Source organism: Schistocerca gregaria, chromosome X (assembly GCF_023897955.1).
Source record: "Schistocerca gregaria isolate iqSchGreg1 chromosome X, iqSchGreg1.2, whole genome shotgun sequence".
NCBI lineage: Eukaryota > Metazoa > Arthropoda > Insecta > Orthoptera > Acrididae > Schistocerca > Schistocerca gregaria.
The window spans coordinates 246,672,514-246,690,016 of NC_064931.1; the positions used below are offsets into that span (position 1 = coordinate 246,672,514).

Below are 17,503 nucleotides of genomic sequence, written 5' to 3' on the forward strand. Positions count from 1 at the left end.
ATTGTCAAATGTGTGTGAATTTCTAAGGTACCAAACTGCTTAGGTATCGGTTCATAGACTTACACTACTTAAACTAACTTATGCTAAGAACAACACACACACCCATGCCCGACGGAGGACTCGAACCTCCGGCGGGAGGGGCCACGCGAGTTGTGTCACAACAAATGGTTCAAAATGAGGTCATCAGTCACCTAAAACTTAGAACTACTTAAACCTAAGGACATCACACAGATCCATGCCCGAGGCAGGATTCGAACCGGCGACCGTAGCGGGCGCTCGGTTCCAGACTGTAACGCCTAGAACCGCACGGCCACTCCGGCCGGCTGTGTCACAACAGCTATATGTTCTACGGTCCACCGTTCGAAAGGTACTGTGAAAAGTTGTGAAATGGTATCTCTGGTACCCCTCCAGGTTATCGTGGATGCACATGGTCGTCACATGAATCAACGTTTGTGGCCTGGTACGTAAATATGGCACGAAATTAACAAATGTTACCCTCCTATGTAGAAATTAAAATGTGTTTATTTCAATCGTTTATTGGTTATTTTTCTTCCACATATCTTTACAAATGTTTCCACAAAGTTTCGTTGCCCTACGATCATTCGATTTTCATGGGAGCCCTCTCAAGTTGCAGAAGTTTAACTATAACTACCCTGAAGTTTCTTTACTGCGTCACGTGCTCGCAACGCCAGCAGGTGGTATTCAACACTACAGTGGGCAGTGGTTCTTTTGGTTCATTAGTGCATTTTATAGTACTGCTCTCTCTCAGATGTGTAAAGACGTCCACTTTAGAACAGACTCCCTACTCTTGCTTAAATTTTTTGTTTGCATGTAACAGTAAAGGTATTTTGTTTAAACTCCCTGGCAGATTAAAACTTGTGCTGGACCGACGCTCGAACTCGGTACCTTTGTCTTTCGTGGGCAAGTGCGCAACCGACTTAGTTACTCAAGCACGAATCAAGACCCGTCTTCACAGCTTCACTTCCGCGAGTTCCTAATCTCCAATCTTTCATCTTTACAGAATCTCTCCTGCGTAAAATTCATTCTGGAAACTTCTTCCTGCCTGAGGCTAAGCCATGTCTCCGCAATGTCCTTTCTCTCATGAGTGCTAATTTCGCAGGAGATCTGTGAAGTTTTGAAGGTAGGAAATGAGTACTGGCGGAAGTACAGCTGTGAGGAGAGGTCGTGAGTCGTGCTTGGGTAGCTCAGTTGGTAGGGCTCTAGCCAGCGAAAGGCAAAGGCCCAGAATTTGAGTCTCTGTCAATTTTCTTTCTGTTGATCTTCAGGAGAACTGAAAAACGCGTCACTCCATCGTTTATACTATTCTGATTGGGAAAATGTGTTAGCTAAATAGAACACAACTGCTTAATTATGTACTTACCTTAGGAGGCTATGAATTAATATCAATGTCTGCACCAATCAGATCTTCTAGGAGTTATGCCGAAATCCATCTGGGTGTATTTTCCTCGAATCATTTTGAGTAGTGTAGGCATGCGGTATTATTTCAGTGTTGCGAGAACTGGTAACATTATTATTTCGAATATTAGCAGACAATACACTGTATCCTAAATTCTTTCTGCGGTATTGACGTAACATCTATCCGCAAACGTTTCTACATCCATTTCTGCTTCTCTTGGTATACCTTGATGATGATCTCCATACATTAAATGCGCTGACAACCAATCTCTATTACAAAAATTCGTGAACACCTGAACGAAAATTCTGAAAAAAGTTGAAGATTAAGGTTTAACGTCCCGTCGACGACGAAATTAATAGACGCAGAGCAGAAGCTCTGATGGAATAAGGGTGAGAGGGGAAATGATCCGTAAGTCTCAGGGAAACACGGAAAACCAAAATCAGACTGGCTGGACTGGGATTTGAACAGCCGTCGTTTCGAATGCGCATTCCATGTGGTGCTTTTGTGCCACCTCACTCGCTTATATTTAACAAACATCTAACGATTTGACAATGTAAATATTTTACGAATCACATGTTGTATACGAACTTAAGCGCAGTTACCAGAAATTCTGATGACATGGGCATGGATACCAATTTACGCCTTTCAGATTCCCCAAAGAGAAAGACATCAACGTTCGAAATATTCCTCAATCAGACCATCGTAAGAAGAACAGGAAAACCAAATTTTATGCGTATTTTTAATACAAACTTTCTCGTCAGATATATGAAATTGTTACGTCAAAGAATTTGCCTTATCATAGCTACTATTTTGGAAGCAAATCGTAGCATAGATTTACTTCAAAAGGCGTTGCTGCCTCTCGAACATTTATACGGATACGAAGAGCGTTGGGCATTATTTTATGAATCGCTTGAGACTTTCCGGCAAAGTGCGAAAGGAATATCAATATTTATAACGTATAGAAGGATATTTGAGATATAACCATTATTTTCATCACAGTGTGTGTGGTACAAACTATTATATGCCTTACATATTATGGTAATCTTTAGAGTATAAATGTGGTAGCGCTTTACGGTGATGCCTATTAACTAGACGACGTCGAAGAGGTTGTGCTTCGCCCACGTGTCGCAATTCCGATGCCTACAGGTGGTATTTTAAAGCTGCGCAGCCTTTCGGCCGCCGCGTAGATCTCACTGCTTCGCGACTTTCATCCACAAGAAATATAAGCCGAAATAACTAAAAAAAATTTTTCCCTTAATCAGAAGCTAAAGAACGCAATAACTTCCGTCTTTGGTGTATTCTTTATAGAATAACTCGCTATGGCGCGCAGGATAACTACATTTACAAAATACATTACCGTCTGATTTATGCTATTGTTACAATTTAATTTTTTTCACCGAAGAATGTGTAAAATTACGAAAAAGTCGAAATCAGAAAATCTCACTCTGCCGCTGCCTCTAGCGTTTAATCGTTCCGTGTCACAAAAAAAGGGGTAGCAGAAACTGACGTCACTATACAATTAAGCTGTAACACAGTGTCCCCATAGTAGTTTAAGCCTGTATGTTATGTAATGGCAAAATTTTGCACTATCAATTTAAGAAACGACCGTATACTCTTCTCGTTGTGATAGAAATATTACACTCAGGAAATATATACATATATATGTTAGATTTACAGTAATTTCTGTTGAAATCATGTTAGATACACAGATAAATATAGCATCAGCAGGAAGTGAATGTTCCTTTGCGTTCATTCAGAGTTCTCTGTAAATGTGTACTTGGCACAAGAATGTTAAAGAAAAAATTAAGAAAGATTCAAACAAAAATCCAGTGGCATTATTGAGAACAAGTAAACGGAGTTACTGAAAAAAAATTGCAAAAACATGAAATTCCATATACATAACATGCGTCGCGGCTTTAAATTCAACGAAACTATGCTATCAGCTATATGTAACATAGCTTTTTTAAGGAACAGAACGTTGTGAGCATTAAGTACATACTATGCTAAGGTAATGATAGATTACGAATAAAATTAGAGATGAGTCTAAGAAAGACGAATTTTAAATAAATTGATGAAAAGAGGACGTCAGTGCATATAGCGCCAATGTTCCTATCTGCCAGCGAATGATAGTTAAGACATATTACAGAAAACATCTACAGTGTTCCTAGAATCCAGTAATCACCTAGGTAGAAACGAAACAGTATTTTACTGTGGTCCGTAACTGCCATATGCGTCGAAAATCTAACGAGCGTTTCTGGGTATGGGATGATATCATTGCTGACAGATAGCGAACGCAAAGTGCAGAGCGTTTACGGCACCTGTGTCGGAGGGGCTAGCTGGCGTCGGCTTGGCCTTAGGCGACTGGCGTTGTTTACGAGGACGCTGCCAGCAACGAAGTGCGGCTGCTCAGCGGGTCTCGGCTCCCAGGCGTCTGTGGAGGGACGCCGTTCGGGGGCGCATGCGCCCTGTCGCTTCCCCCACCCCCATCCCCACCCCATCCGCATCACCCCTATTGGCGGTCGACGTCTGCCCACCGCGCGTGTCACTGCAGCCGAGTATTGCGCTCTCTGGTCTCTGCCTCTTGTGATCACGCTCTCACAGAGCCGCGCCAGTCAATCAATCAAACCTGCTAACTGTCGGAAGCTGTGAATCAACTTTAGGAGACACTCGGAGCGACGTAGATTTCAGCCGCTAATTCGATGCTGTTTACACTGCTAGCCATTTACATTGCATCACTACGAAGGTTACCAAATATCAGAAGTTTACTTATTGTGCGAATACAGTATAGTAGAGCACGTGATAAAATTTGTGGGTTATCTGGGTATGCAGGGTGTGAAATTTACGAATAGTACATACAGCTGACTCCTCTGGCAGTAACTATGACTATAACCTGACTGTGTACCACGTCGACCTGAGCTTGGATGACAGATAACGATACGTCCTCCCACGCTGCTTCGGCTATCGTAGGTTTGGCGATTTGTGGTGTGCCAGTCTTTCGCCAACACTTCATCGAGGTAGTTCAGAATAGCGCGGACAATATGCGGTCTTGCGTTCTCTTGTTGAAAGACAGATTTCGAACATAGCGCACAGCTACTAAATTCGGCACCTGCAATTCCTTAAGTAACACAATCTACTTTCTGCATATAAGGAAATTCAATGCAATGGGTTTCTCTTTCCGAAGTCGCCTTTGAACGTGGGTTGTTTGTGAGAAGATCGCATAACGCCTCGAGTAGAAGGACAAATGTCTATCAGAAGAGCGTCTGAATTTGAAAATGACAACATTGTTGCCTGTCAAGCCTACAGTTTACCATTTAGCGAAATTGCTGCTGGCGTTGGATCGGATCCCATAGCTGTCATAGCAATATCGAATCGATGGGTTTAGGAGAACCATACTCAGAGCTGTACAGATTCGCAAAGGCTCGACACGACCGGTGGCAGCTCGAGCGTACAGAGTCATACAGTCATGTCACGTATTTTGAGTCAGGAAATGGGTTTATTTCGAGCAAGACAAGTATCGACACAGGCGGTGCGACGACGTCTGAAGCACCACAGAATGTCAGCATGACGACTATTGTTGCATATTTCGAGACGAGTCCCGGTTTTGTCTGAAAATAAACACAAATCAAATATAAAAAATCCACAACATATAAAACTTATTATGAGAAAATTATTTTTTCATACAGTGCTTTTAAATAAGATGTTCTTCATGCATTTACATTTTTATAGGTATTTACAACATTCAGTTATTTACATTTTTACCATTACTTGAAGCCTTTTTAACCATAATATTTTTTCACTAGTAACATTACTCATTTTCTAGAGTGAAATTTTTCACTCTATAGCGGAGAGTTCGCTGATGCGAAACTTCCTGGCAGATTAAAACTGTGTGCTGAACCGAGATTCGATCTCGGGACCTTTGCCTTTAGCGGGCAAGTGCTCTACCGGTAGGTAGTGCTGCCAGGAAGTTTCATTATTCAGTGTATAAACCAGTAAGCTGTGTACACTGTTTACAATAATAAGTTTTCATGCAGCAATGGCCTCAGGCCAGTGTACGACGGTTGGAAATTAAATAGTGGAAACTATTTATTCACAGCCAATACAAAAGAGTTGCATGTTTGCACCTGTTACTGTCCTTCAAAGTAGTCACCAGCGTTGTGTAGAACCCGTTACCAGCGATGTGGAAGGTGTAGTATACCGTTAGCAGAGCCTGTTCTGCTGATGGTGCGAATGCAGCGGTCTACTGCCTGTCGAATTTCTGGAGCAGTTCTGAAGCGAATTCCACGAAGTGGTTTCTTCATGTTCGGAATCAAATCAAAGTCACAAGGACTTAAGTCTGGGGAGTATGGTGGATGGTACTTCCCAGTCCCATCGACCGAACATAGCAGCCACAGCTTGCGCTGTATGCGCCCGCGCATTGTCGTGAAAGATGATGGGTGGGTTGCGGAGAAGGTGTCGCCGCTACTTTCGCAAAGCTGGTCCAGGTGATGCTCCAAAAACGAACAGTAATACTGTGCATTGACGGTCTGCCGTGGATAACGTAATGCGTTAGGATAAAACCATCACAGTCGTACACGAGAATTACCGTAACTTTCACCATACTGGGGCTCTGACGCACTTTCGACTTTCGCGGCGACCCATAATAACGCCATTCGTTGGATTGGCGTTTCAGTTTTGGCTCGTACGACATGGCCCATGTATCATCCAGTGTCACGATAAGGCGTAAGATTCGACAGGCAGTAGACCGCCCCATTCGCAGCATCAACAGAACAGGCTCTGCTAACTGTATACTACACCTTCCACATCGCTGGCAACGGGTCTACACAACGCTGGCGACTATTTTGAAGGACAGTAACAGGTGCAAACATGTAACTCTTTTGTATCGGTTGTGAATAAATAGTTGCCACTATTTAAGTTCCAACCCTCGTATATCCTTTATCGGGAAGTACACTGGTGTGAAAAACTTACGGATGAAAGTAATTTTTGCGTGATGCCTCACTGCCAAGTAACATAGCTCGATGAAACCTGGACCGTACACAGAAAGAGCTGCTACAGTGCAGCACGTAACGTAACTGAAAGTAATGAGTCTTTTCTTCAAAGACGATAATTACGCTGAAGGCATCGCAAATTGTGATGGTCTCCTGGACATTGTAAAAGGCGAGAGATGGTTCTTCTTAATACGATGTGTTATCACCACTGGCGGCACTGCATGTTTAGCAACGTGCTCTCATGCTGGCCTGCAGGTTGATAAGGAGTACTTATGATATGACGAACCATTCGTGCACCGGCGTTGGTGACAACTGGTGGATGGCCGTTGGTTCATGTGGACGTGCTGCTGTACATCTCTCCAATGCATCCCACAGGTGCTCGATGGGATTTAAGTCGGGGGAACGGACAGGGCGGTCCATTCACTGAACAACCTCTCGTTTCAAAAGTTCCTCCACCTGTGCAGTTCGATGTGGTCGCACATTGTCATCCTTAGAAATGGAGTCAGGGCCGAATGGACTCTTGGATGGACACACATGAGGAAGCAGTACAGTGTTACAATAACGCTGACCGGTTAGAATACCATGCTCAAACATTGGGAGATCAGTGGCCCCATGCAATATTATACCTCCCCACACCACAACACCTGGAACACCAAACGATTATGTTCGACAATGTTCCTGAATGCATTATGTATTCCTACTTATCGTTATATGAGGTTACATCCGGCTTCATCATTTTGGTGGTCCACATGCTATGGTGTGTGTGGGGGGGATGGGGGTGGTGGGTGGAGGGTGGGGGGGGGGGGCGGAGGAACGGGACAGATCTTTGAACACGGAATACCAAACGGTTAACGTTATTGTGACTGTACTCCTTCCCCATGTGCGTCTTTTCAGTGTTGCCTTCGGCCCTAACATGGTACGAGCGTTTGGAACGAAAGGTTATTCGTCGAATGGCCTGGTCTACCCGTTCCCCCGACTTAAACTCTGTCGAGCATGTGTGGGATGCGTTGTGGAGACGTAGCGCAGTACGTGCACGTCACCGACGACCTTCACCGTTTGTAAACCTCGCTGGTGGACGAATGATTCGCTGTACCACTAGTACTACTTACCAACTTTCTGGCCTGAATGGGAGCACGTTGCTAAACTTACAGTGCGTCCGTGGTATCATACATCATACATACATCTTACATTTTGTAGTGTCCAACGGACCATCAAAAACCGCGATGACTTGAGTGTAATTATTATCTTTCAACAAAAGTGTCATTCCTGTTCATCTCATTGTGTGTTTATTTCAGTTACCTTCGATGTTATACGAGGGGAGTTTGAAAAGTCCGTGCAAAAATAAAAACTACTTACGTGTTTGGGGTAAACCTTTTTTTATTTATCGACATAGTCTCCTTTTGGATTTATACACTTCGTCCAACGCTGTTCTAATTTGTTGATCTCTTCCGAATAACAGGACTTGTCCAAGTCAGCAAAATAACTATTAGCTGCTGCAACCACTACTCGTTTGAATAAAATCTTTGTCCCGACAGCTATTTCTTGAAATTGGGGAACAAATAGTGGTCCGAGGGAGCCAAGTGTGGAGAATAGGGGGTATGTGAACGGAGTTGGAATCCTATTTCCATTAATTTTGCGACCACAACTGCTGAGGTGTGTGCTGGCGTATTGTCGTGATGGAAAAGGACATTTTTGCGGTCCAATCGCCGACGTTTTTCTTGCAGCTCGGTTTTCAAATGGCCAAATAACGATGAATAATATTCACCTGTAATAGTTTTACCCTTTTCCAGATAATCGATGAAGATTATCCCATGCGAATCCCAAAAGACAGTTACCATAACCTTTCCGGCAGTAGGAATGGCCTTCACCTTTTTCGTGCAGATTCTCCCTTGGTGACCCATTGTTTAGATTGTTGTTTGGTCTCAGGAGTATAGTAATGTATCCATGTTTCATCCACAGCGACGAAGCGACGCTTAATGCCCTGCGGATTGTTCCTGGACAGGTGCAAACCATCCTTGCGACACCTCACACGCTTCCGCTTTTGGTCAAGCTTGAGCAATCGCGGAACTTATCTTGCGGATAGCTTTCTCATGTCCAAATGTTTATGCAAAATATTATGTACCCTATCATTCGAGATGCCCACAGCACTAACAATCTCACTCACCTAAACTCTTCTGTCATCCAACGCCATATCATGGATTTTATCAATGATTTCTGGAATCGTAACCTCCACAGGGCGCCCAGAACGTTCAGCATCACTTGTGCCCATATGGTCACTCCGAAAATTTTGAAACCGCTTATAAACTGTTCTAATCGAAGGTGCCAAGTCACCATAGTGTTTATCAAGCTTCTCTTTAGTCTACTTAGGCGTTTTACCTTTCATAAAGTAATGTTTAATCACCATACGAAAATCTTTTTTGTCCATTTTCTGACAATCACTCTACTTCCTTGATTCACACGAATGCCAAACACAAAGAAATAGACAAATATTGCTGAAACTTGGTGTGAGTTCTTTCCAAGGATGCTACTAACTAAAGATGACCTCGATACGCGCCGGTGGTGCATCTCTTGGACTTTGTACTGCCTTTTCAAACGCCCCTCGTACTATGGCAGCTATGTATGGTTCAAGTTTCATCGAGCTATGTTATTTGGCAGTGAGGCATCTTGCAAAAATCACTTTCGTATTTAAGTTTTGCACACTAGTGGATATGATGTTTGTCATCCTATGTTGATAAATAAAGTTGACGTCGTTTAATAGTCAAAACGTTATGCGCGTTAGACCGAATGACGAACTATAGAGTGGTTTACACTCCAGAATCCAAGGTGCTGTGTCTGTAATCGTCAATAGTATGCCTGTTCACGATAGATTTTTAATGCCATTTCGTCTGCGCATTGTGTGTTCAGACTCCATCTCAAAAGCATACGTTTTTGCACGCAACTTGCCATCCAGTTCGTCCCTCGTTAGTTAAACCACTTCTTCATTCACCTGCGGAACACTGTATTTGTTACGCGCTGGAAATCACGAAGTACCCAACACCGTGCGCACATCGCTCCTAATATCTACGTAGATATTTGGGGTTTTGATTTGGTATATTAGAACTACTTAAACCTAACTAACCTAAAGACATCACTCACATCCATGCCCGGGGCAGGATTCGAACCTGCGACCGTAGCTGTCGCTTGGTTCCAGACTGTAGCGCCTAGATCCGCTCGGCCACTCAGGCCGGCAATCTACCTTTTCAAGGTGTTTCTAGTCAACTGTCCAGCATCCTTCATATATTTTGGATAGTTTTGCCGAAAACAGCATTAATCATGAGTTTGAATAAATTCTTCTCAAGCCCACTGCGTTCACGATACGGTTTTGTGTGTCAGTCTCTATGTATGAATTCATCCAAAGAGTTTGCCTAGACGATAAGGTTTGATGACTTTTTTAAACCAATTTATTTTCTAAACATTGTGTCGAATTTCTATAATAAATGACGTTGTTTTTCTTGTCATTCCAGGTCGAAAACAATTTCTCTGGTTTCTTACCTTCTGGTAAGGAGACATAGGAGTAAATCTGCATGTAAGTCGTGAATACTATCAAGATATTCAAAATCTACTTCCAGTATATACTCTATGTTTGAATTGTCTGGTACGTCCTCGACCACAAAAATTTTGACACTGTCAGGAGGGAGTCATTCAGAATTAGATATGGAAAGATTATGGAACACCGCTCGGCTCTATAGGATGTTCACATCAAGATAAATGATATAAAAATCATCAATTTTGTTATACTTGAATATGAATCTGTTGCTAACAACTACATGTCTGCAAGCAAGAAGAAAGAAGAATTACTCCCCTGATGCCTCAGTCAAAAAACTGAAATAGTTCAATAAGGGTACAATCAAAAAACTGAAATAGTTCAATAAGGGTATAATCTTAAATTATATTGCACTACCTTTCTTGGTGTATTACTGGAATACTCTTTACAAATGATTTGTAATTTTCACATATTCGATGGTCGAACAAAAACACGACATGGATTTGATGTAATATCTTCGACACTATCTCTTTTCTTTTTTTCACATAGGTTCGGGATATAGAAATACTGGTCGTGATCGCTCACATTGTGGAACGCTGTGGGTATCGCACAATGAGGGCTGTAGTTCACATTACAACTGTGATGTGCCGTGACTTGGTATGCACCTGTGAAACTGCAATTGACTCAGCGTTTTACATCGCCTTCCTCGAAAGGTTTCTCGCAAATCTGACAAATCTCTGCAGAGCGTAACACCAATTATTCTCTGGGGCTTAATACCGTAGTTTTATTTTGTAATTAAAAGGCAGTTCATTTGGTGCTCCCGCTATACAATTTAAATTCAGAATATTACTGTACCTAGCTGCAATGTATGTAGTGACTAATGCTTAATGGTTTATACATATGTATCTGGCTGGAATACCAACTGGACTCAGTACTGTGACTAAAACCACCAACTATTTCTAAGACACATTCTTTTAAGTAAAAGTAAACGTTATTAATACTCTACGTCTTTATTCCTTATGTCTACATATTTATTTCTCCACCTAGTCATCCTAGCGATGAACACATTTCTCCCATCAAGAGACCAGTTTGTTGATGCCGTCACTGTAGTATGCTTGACTTCGTTGACGGACCCACAATCTCACCTCTGCTAGCAAAGCTTCATCACTGTCGAAGTGAAGTCCACGAGACGTTCTTTAAGTTTTAGAAACAGATGAAAATCGGATGAGACTAAGCTGGGACTGTATGGAGGATGATAGATGACAGTGAATCCAAGGCGTCGGATTGTTGAAGATGTAGCAGGGTTTGTGTTTGGTCTGGCATTGTGATGCTGAAACAGAGGGTGCTGCATGTCTGGACGAACTCTTCGAATTATAATCTCGATTACAGCACTTTGTTTCTCGAGAACCGACATACTTACATTACACACCGCCATGTTACAGGCTACGATTCGCAGCCCCTTAGCGGAAGAGGGCTACAAACATGAGGCATTAAGAATAAAGATGTAGAATGGTAATAACATTTGTTTATTTGAAAAGCTTTAAGAGCTTCAACGTAAAAAAAAAAAAAATTGGACTCAGTACTTTTCAACACGCACTCGTTGATAATGTTATGGGGAAGGAAAATCAAAGACTGGGTTTTGTTGGCAGAGCACTTAGCAGATGCCACAGGTCTGCTGAAGTGGCTGCCTACGCTACAGTTGTCCGTCTCCGGCTAGAGTAATGATGTGCAGTATGGAATCATTACCAGATGAGACAGACGTAGGATATCGAAAAATTCCAAAGAAGGGCTGAACGTTTTATATTATTGCGAAACAGAGGAGAGAGTGTCACGAATGTCATAAGCAAGTTGGGGTGGCAATCATTAAAACAAAGGCATTTTTCGTTTCGGCGACACTTTTTCACGAAATTTCGATCCTATAATTGTGAAAACATTTTACTGTCGCAAATCTAGGTAGGGTGAAATGATTATTGTAATAAAATAAGAGAAATCATCTAAGATTCTAAGGAAGGATTAGGTTATACAGCTACATCTACATCTACATGGATACTCTGCAAATCACATTTAAGTGCCTGGCAGAGGGTTCATCGAACCATCTTCGCAGTTCTCTATTATTCTAATCTCGTATAGCGTGTGGGAAGAATGAACACCTGTATCTTTCCGTACGAGCTCTAATTTCCCTTATTTTAGCTTGGTGATCGTTTCTCCCTATGTAAATCGGTGTCAACAAAATATTTTCGCATTCGGAGGAGAAAGTTGGAGATTGGAATTTCTTGAGAAGATTCCGTCGCAACGAAAAACGCCTTTCTTTTAATGATGTCCATCCGAAATCCTGTATCATTTCTGTGACACTTTCTCCAGTATTTCGCGCTAATAAAAAACGTACTGCCTTTCTTTGAACTTTTTCGATGTACTCAGTCAGTCCTAACTGGTAAGGATCCCACACCGCGCAACAATATCCTAAAATGGGACAGACAAGGGTAGTGTAGGCAGTCTCCTTAGTAGGTCTGTTACATTTTCTAAGAGTCCTGCCGATAAAACGCACAAATTTTCTGTGTGTTCCTTCCAATTTAAATTGATCGTAACTGTAATACCTAGGTATTTAGTTGAATTTACGGCTTTTAGATTAGACTGATTTATCGTGTAACCGAAGTTTAACGCGTTCCTTTTAGCACTCATGTGGATAACCTCACACTTTTTGTTATTTAAGGTGACAACTACTGAACTACATGAAAGAAACGTAGATTAGTTACAAACTACGGCGTGTACACATTTTATTAAACAAGTAAATGTTGCTACAGATATTCGGATTTAGGTTATGACATGTTCGATATGCCTGCCATCATTGACGATGATGTGGCACAGACGAATAGCGAAATTCTGTATGAGCCGCTGAAGTGTCGGTACATCGATGCTGTCGATGACCTCCTGAATGGTTTTGGGGTTACTGCTGCACACCTTGCCTTTAATATAGCCCCACAAAAAGGAGTCGCATGTGTTCAGATCCGGAGAATGTGGTGGCTAATCGAGGTCCATGCCAGTGGCCTCTGGGTACTCCAGAGCCAAAATGCACGCCCAGTGCGCTCCTCCAGGTCATCAAACACTCTCCTGCTTTGATGGGATCGAGCTCCGTCTTGCGTAAATCACATTTTGTCAAAATCAAGGTCACTTTGGATAATCGAGATGAAATCATCTTCTAAAACTTTCACGCACCGATCGGCAGTCACTGTTTAATCAAGGAATATCGCACAGATTATACCATGACTGGACATTGCACACGACACAGTCACACGTTGAGGGTGAAGAGACTTCTCGAACACGAAATACAGATTCACAGTCCCTCAAATGTCCCCGTTTTGCTTAGTGACGAACCCAACCAAATGAAAGTGGGCTTCGTCGCTAAACCAGACCATATTCACATCGAAGTCCTGTTCGTCAATTCTGTGGACAATAACGTTGGCGAAACACAGTTGCTGTTCCGTGGCCCTGGGACTTAATTTTGTATGGATAGAGATGCAGGTCTTCAACAACAATTTGTCACATTGTCTCCTGGTTGATTCCTACCTGTTGTGCAGCTCGTCTGATCAATTTCCTGGAGCTGCTGTGAAACACAGCGCACGTCTTCTCCATGTTTTCAGACGTTTTCACTCTTTTTGGACGACCAATATTGCCAATATTTTTATCACGAACACTACCCGTTCTCTCAAACTTGCGAATCAAATTCTTGACTGTTAGCACAATTGGATTGGTTGTCTTCTGCTTGAACTCGGCCGCAGACTTCCTTTGAGGCGTAGTTGGGCTGTTATCGCTCGCATAGTAGGCCTTCACAAGCGCAATACGCTCAGGCACGCTGTACCGTGACATTTTCACGTGCAAATGGCCGACAACAACTAGGCGCTTGCGCATGCGCATACTTATTCCCGTCATGCTCCCCGGCCAACCGTGCAGTTTGAACATGCTATTGCAAACCGTTCAGAAGTTATGACCATTTTATTTCATATAGTTCAATAATTGTCACCCTGTATAATCTACATTGAGGTGACGAAATCATGGAATAGTGATATGCGCCTATGTAGATGGCGATAGTGTTGCCTACACAAGGCATAAAAGGGCAATGCATTGGCGGAGCTGTCATTTGTACTCAGGTAAATGGAAATGAGCTCTTGGCGTCATTGGCCGGGAGGCCCTTTGCGGGCAGGTCCGGCCGCCTTGGTGCAGGTATTATTACACTCGACGCCACATTGGGCGACCTGCACGCCGGATGGAGATGAAATGATGAGGAAGACAACACGAACACCCAGTCCTTGTGCGGAGAAAAATCTCCGCCCCAACCAGGAATCGAACCCGGCAATCCGTCACCCTGGCCACTCAGCTATCGGGGCGGACATTTGTACTCAGGTGATTAATATGAAAAAGTTTACAAAGTGATTATGACTGCACAACGGGAATTAACAGACTTTGAACACGGGGAGTCGCATGGGAGAGTACATTTCGGAAATCGTTAGTAAATTCAATTTTCCGAGATCCCCATTGTCAAGAGTATGCCAAGAATACAAAATTTCTGGCATTATCTCTCACTACGGACAAAGCAATGGCCGACAGAATTCACTTAACGACCGAGAGCAGGGAGGCGTTTGCATAGAGTTGTCAGTGCTAACGGACAAGCATCACTGCGTGAAATAACTGCAGAAATCAATGTGGGACGTACGACGAACGTATCCATTAGGACAGTGCTGCGAAATATGGCGTTAATGGTCTATGGCAGCAGACGACCGCAATGAGTGCCTTTGCCAACAGCTCGACATCGCCTTCAGCATTTCTCCTGAGCTCGTGACCATATCAGTGGGATCCTGGATGACTGGAGAACCGTGGCCTGGGCAGATGAGTCCCAATTTTACTTGGTAAGAGCTGATGGGGCTGGAGTATGGCGCAGATCCCACGAAACCGTGGACCAAGTTGTCAACAAGGCTCTGTGTGAATTCTTGGTGGCTCCATAATGGTGTGGGCTGTGGAAGGGACAGGTTTCTCTGGTGGAAATGGTTATGATTGGCTACTTGGAGACCATTCGCAGCCAGTCATGGACATAATATTCCCAAACAACGATAATACACTCCTGGAAATGGAAAAAAGAACACATTGACACCGGTGTGTCAGACCCACCATACTTGTTCCGGACACTGCGAGAGGGCTGTACAAGCAATGATCACACGCACGGCACAGCGGACACACCAGGAACCGCGGTGTTGGCCGTCGAATGACGCTAGCTGCGCAGCACTTGTGCACCGCCGCCGTCAGTGTCAGCCAGTTTGCCGTGGCATACGGAGCTCCATCGCAGTCTTTAACACTGGTAGCATGCCGCGACAGCGTGGACGTGAACCGTATGTGCAGTTGACGGACTTTGAGCGAGGGCGTATAGTGGGCACGCGGGAGGCCGGGTGGACGTACCGCCGAATTGCTCAACACGTGGGGCGTGAGGTCTCCACAGTACATCGATGCTGTCGCCAGTGGTCGGCGGAAGTTGCACGTGCCCGTCGACCTGGGACCGGACCGCAGCGACGCACGGATGCACACCAAGACCGTAGGATCCTACGCAGTGCCGTAGGGGACCGCACCGCCACTTCCCAGCAAATTAGGGACACTGTTGCTCCTGGGGTATCGGCGAGGACCATTCGCAACCGTCTCCATGAAGCTGGGCTACGGTCCCGCACACCGTTAGGCCGTCTTCCGCTCACGCCCCAACATCGTGCAGCCCGCCTCCAGTGGTGTCGCGACAGGCGTGAATGGAGGGACGAATGGAGACGTGTCGTCTTCAGCGATGAGAGTCGTTTCTGCCAATGATGGTCGTATGCGTGTTTGGCGCCGTGCAGGTGCAGGTGCAGGTGCAGGTGAGCGCCACAATCAGGACTGCATACGACCGAGGCACACAGGGTCTACACCCGGCATCATGGTGTGGGGAGCGATCTCCTACACTGGCCGTACACCTCTGGTGATCGTCGAGGGGACACTGAATAGTGCACGGTACATCCAAACCGTCATCGAACCCATCGTTCTACCATTCCTAGACCGGCAAGGGAACTTGCTGTTCCAACAGGACAATGCACGTCCGCATGTATCCCGTGCCACCCAACGTGCTCTAGAAGGTGTAAGTCAACTACCCTGGCCAGCAAGATCTCCGGATCTGTCCCTCATTGAGCATGTTTGGGACTGGATGAAGCGTCGTTTCACGCGGTCTGCACGTCCAGCACGAACGCTGGTCCAACTGAGGCGCCAGGTGGAAATGGCATGGTAAGCCGTTCCACAGGACTACATCCAGCATCTCTACGATCGTCTCCATGGGAGAATAGCAGCCTGCATTGCTGCGAAAGGGGGATATACACTGTAGTAGTGCCGACATTGTGCATGCTCTGTTGCCTGTGTCTACGTGCCTGTGGTTCTGTTAGTGTGATCATGTGATTTATCTGACCCCAGGAATGTGTCAATAAAGTTTCCCCTTCCTGGGACAATGAATTCACGGTGTTCTTATTTCAATTTCCAGGAGTGTATGTTAATGGACGACAATGCGCCATGTCACGTGGCCACAGTTGTTCGCGATTGGTTTGAAGAATATTTTGGCAATTCGAGCGAATGATTTGGCCACCCAGATCGTCCGACATGAATCCCATCGAACATTTATGGGACACATTCGAGAGGTCTGTTCCTGTAGAAAATCCGGCACTGGGAACACTTTAGGCCTTCCAACGACTTGTTGAATCCATGTCACCTCGAGTTGCTGTGCTAAGCCTGGCAAATGGTCTGCCGCGATAGTAATGACTTCTGTGGCCCTAAAAAGAGATACACAACTCAAGATTTTCAAAATTATGGTAACATTATCAAACCTACCAATGCTCATAGGCAAATATGTCTTCCCTATAGACATTAAATTATTCAATGTTTATTGTTGTAGCAGTGCATACACGTTTACAGATCGACAGCGCAAGAGGTTCTGAGATTCTAGATATCGACTCAAACTGAAACATCCATATTAGCATGTGGTGTAACCTCTATGGGCGGCAATGTAAGCGCTGACTCTGGCATCCAATTGATCGTACAGATAGCAAATACTGTCATGGGATATGCCATGCCTGCTCAGACCGTTCACATAGTGCTGTAAGAGCTATAGGCTGACTAGTCGCACAAGTCTCTTCTCGTCCCGTCATATCCCAGATGTGCTCGATTAGAGACAAGTCCGGAGGTCGTGCTAGCCAGAAAAGTACTGCACGTCTTGCAGAGTACATTGAGTTTCGCGGGAAGTGTGCGTGAGAGCATTATCCTGCCGGAACAACACATCACCTTTCTGTTGGAAGAAAAGCAAAAGAACGGCTTTAACAACATTCTGCAAATACCGAGCGCTGGTTAACGTTCCCTCCAGAAACAAAAAAGGTGATCTAGAGTTGTAGCTTATCGTACCATAGACCATAAGGCAGTGGGGGAAATATGTCTTGGATGAATGCACTCTATAAGACAGCGATGACCTGTTGTGCGTAGTAGGCGCAAACGAGCTGTTGTGGAGTGATTGTCAGTTAAAAGTTTACCCAGATG

At 44.2% G+C, this 17,503-nt stretch overlaps 2 long non-coding RNA genes across 2 annotated transcripts in view; one reads left to right on the forward strand and one right to left on the reverse strand.

Moving 5' to 3' along the window:
* LOC126298522 (uncharacterized) overlaps positions 1 to 3,852 on the reverse strand; it is a 202,045-nt gene extending 198,193 nt beyond the window's left edge. Inside the window, exon 1 of the long non-coding RNA XR_007552617.1 lies at positions 3,736 to 3,852. This is a non-coding gene — a long non-coding RNA (uncharacterized LOC126298522). The remainder of the gene's footprint in view (positions 1 to 3,735) is intronic.
* A 6,049-nt stretch (positions 3,853 to 9,901) lies between these two features.
* The window catches only part of LOC126298545 (uncharacterized), a 521,034-nt gene continuing 513,432 nt past the window's right edge, over positions 9,902 to 17,503 (forward strand). The window contains exon 1 of the long non-coding RNA XR_007552620.1: positions 9,902 to 9,967. This is a non-coding gene — a long non-coding RNA (uncharacterized LOC126298545). The remainder of the gene's footprint in view (positions 9,968 to 17,503) is intronic.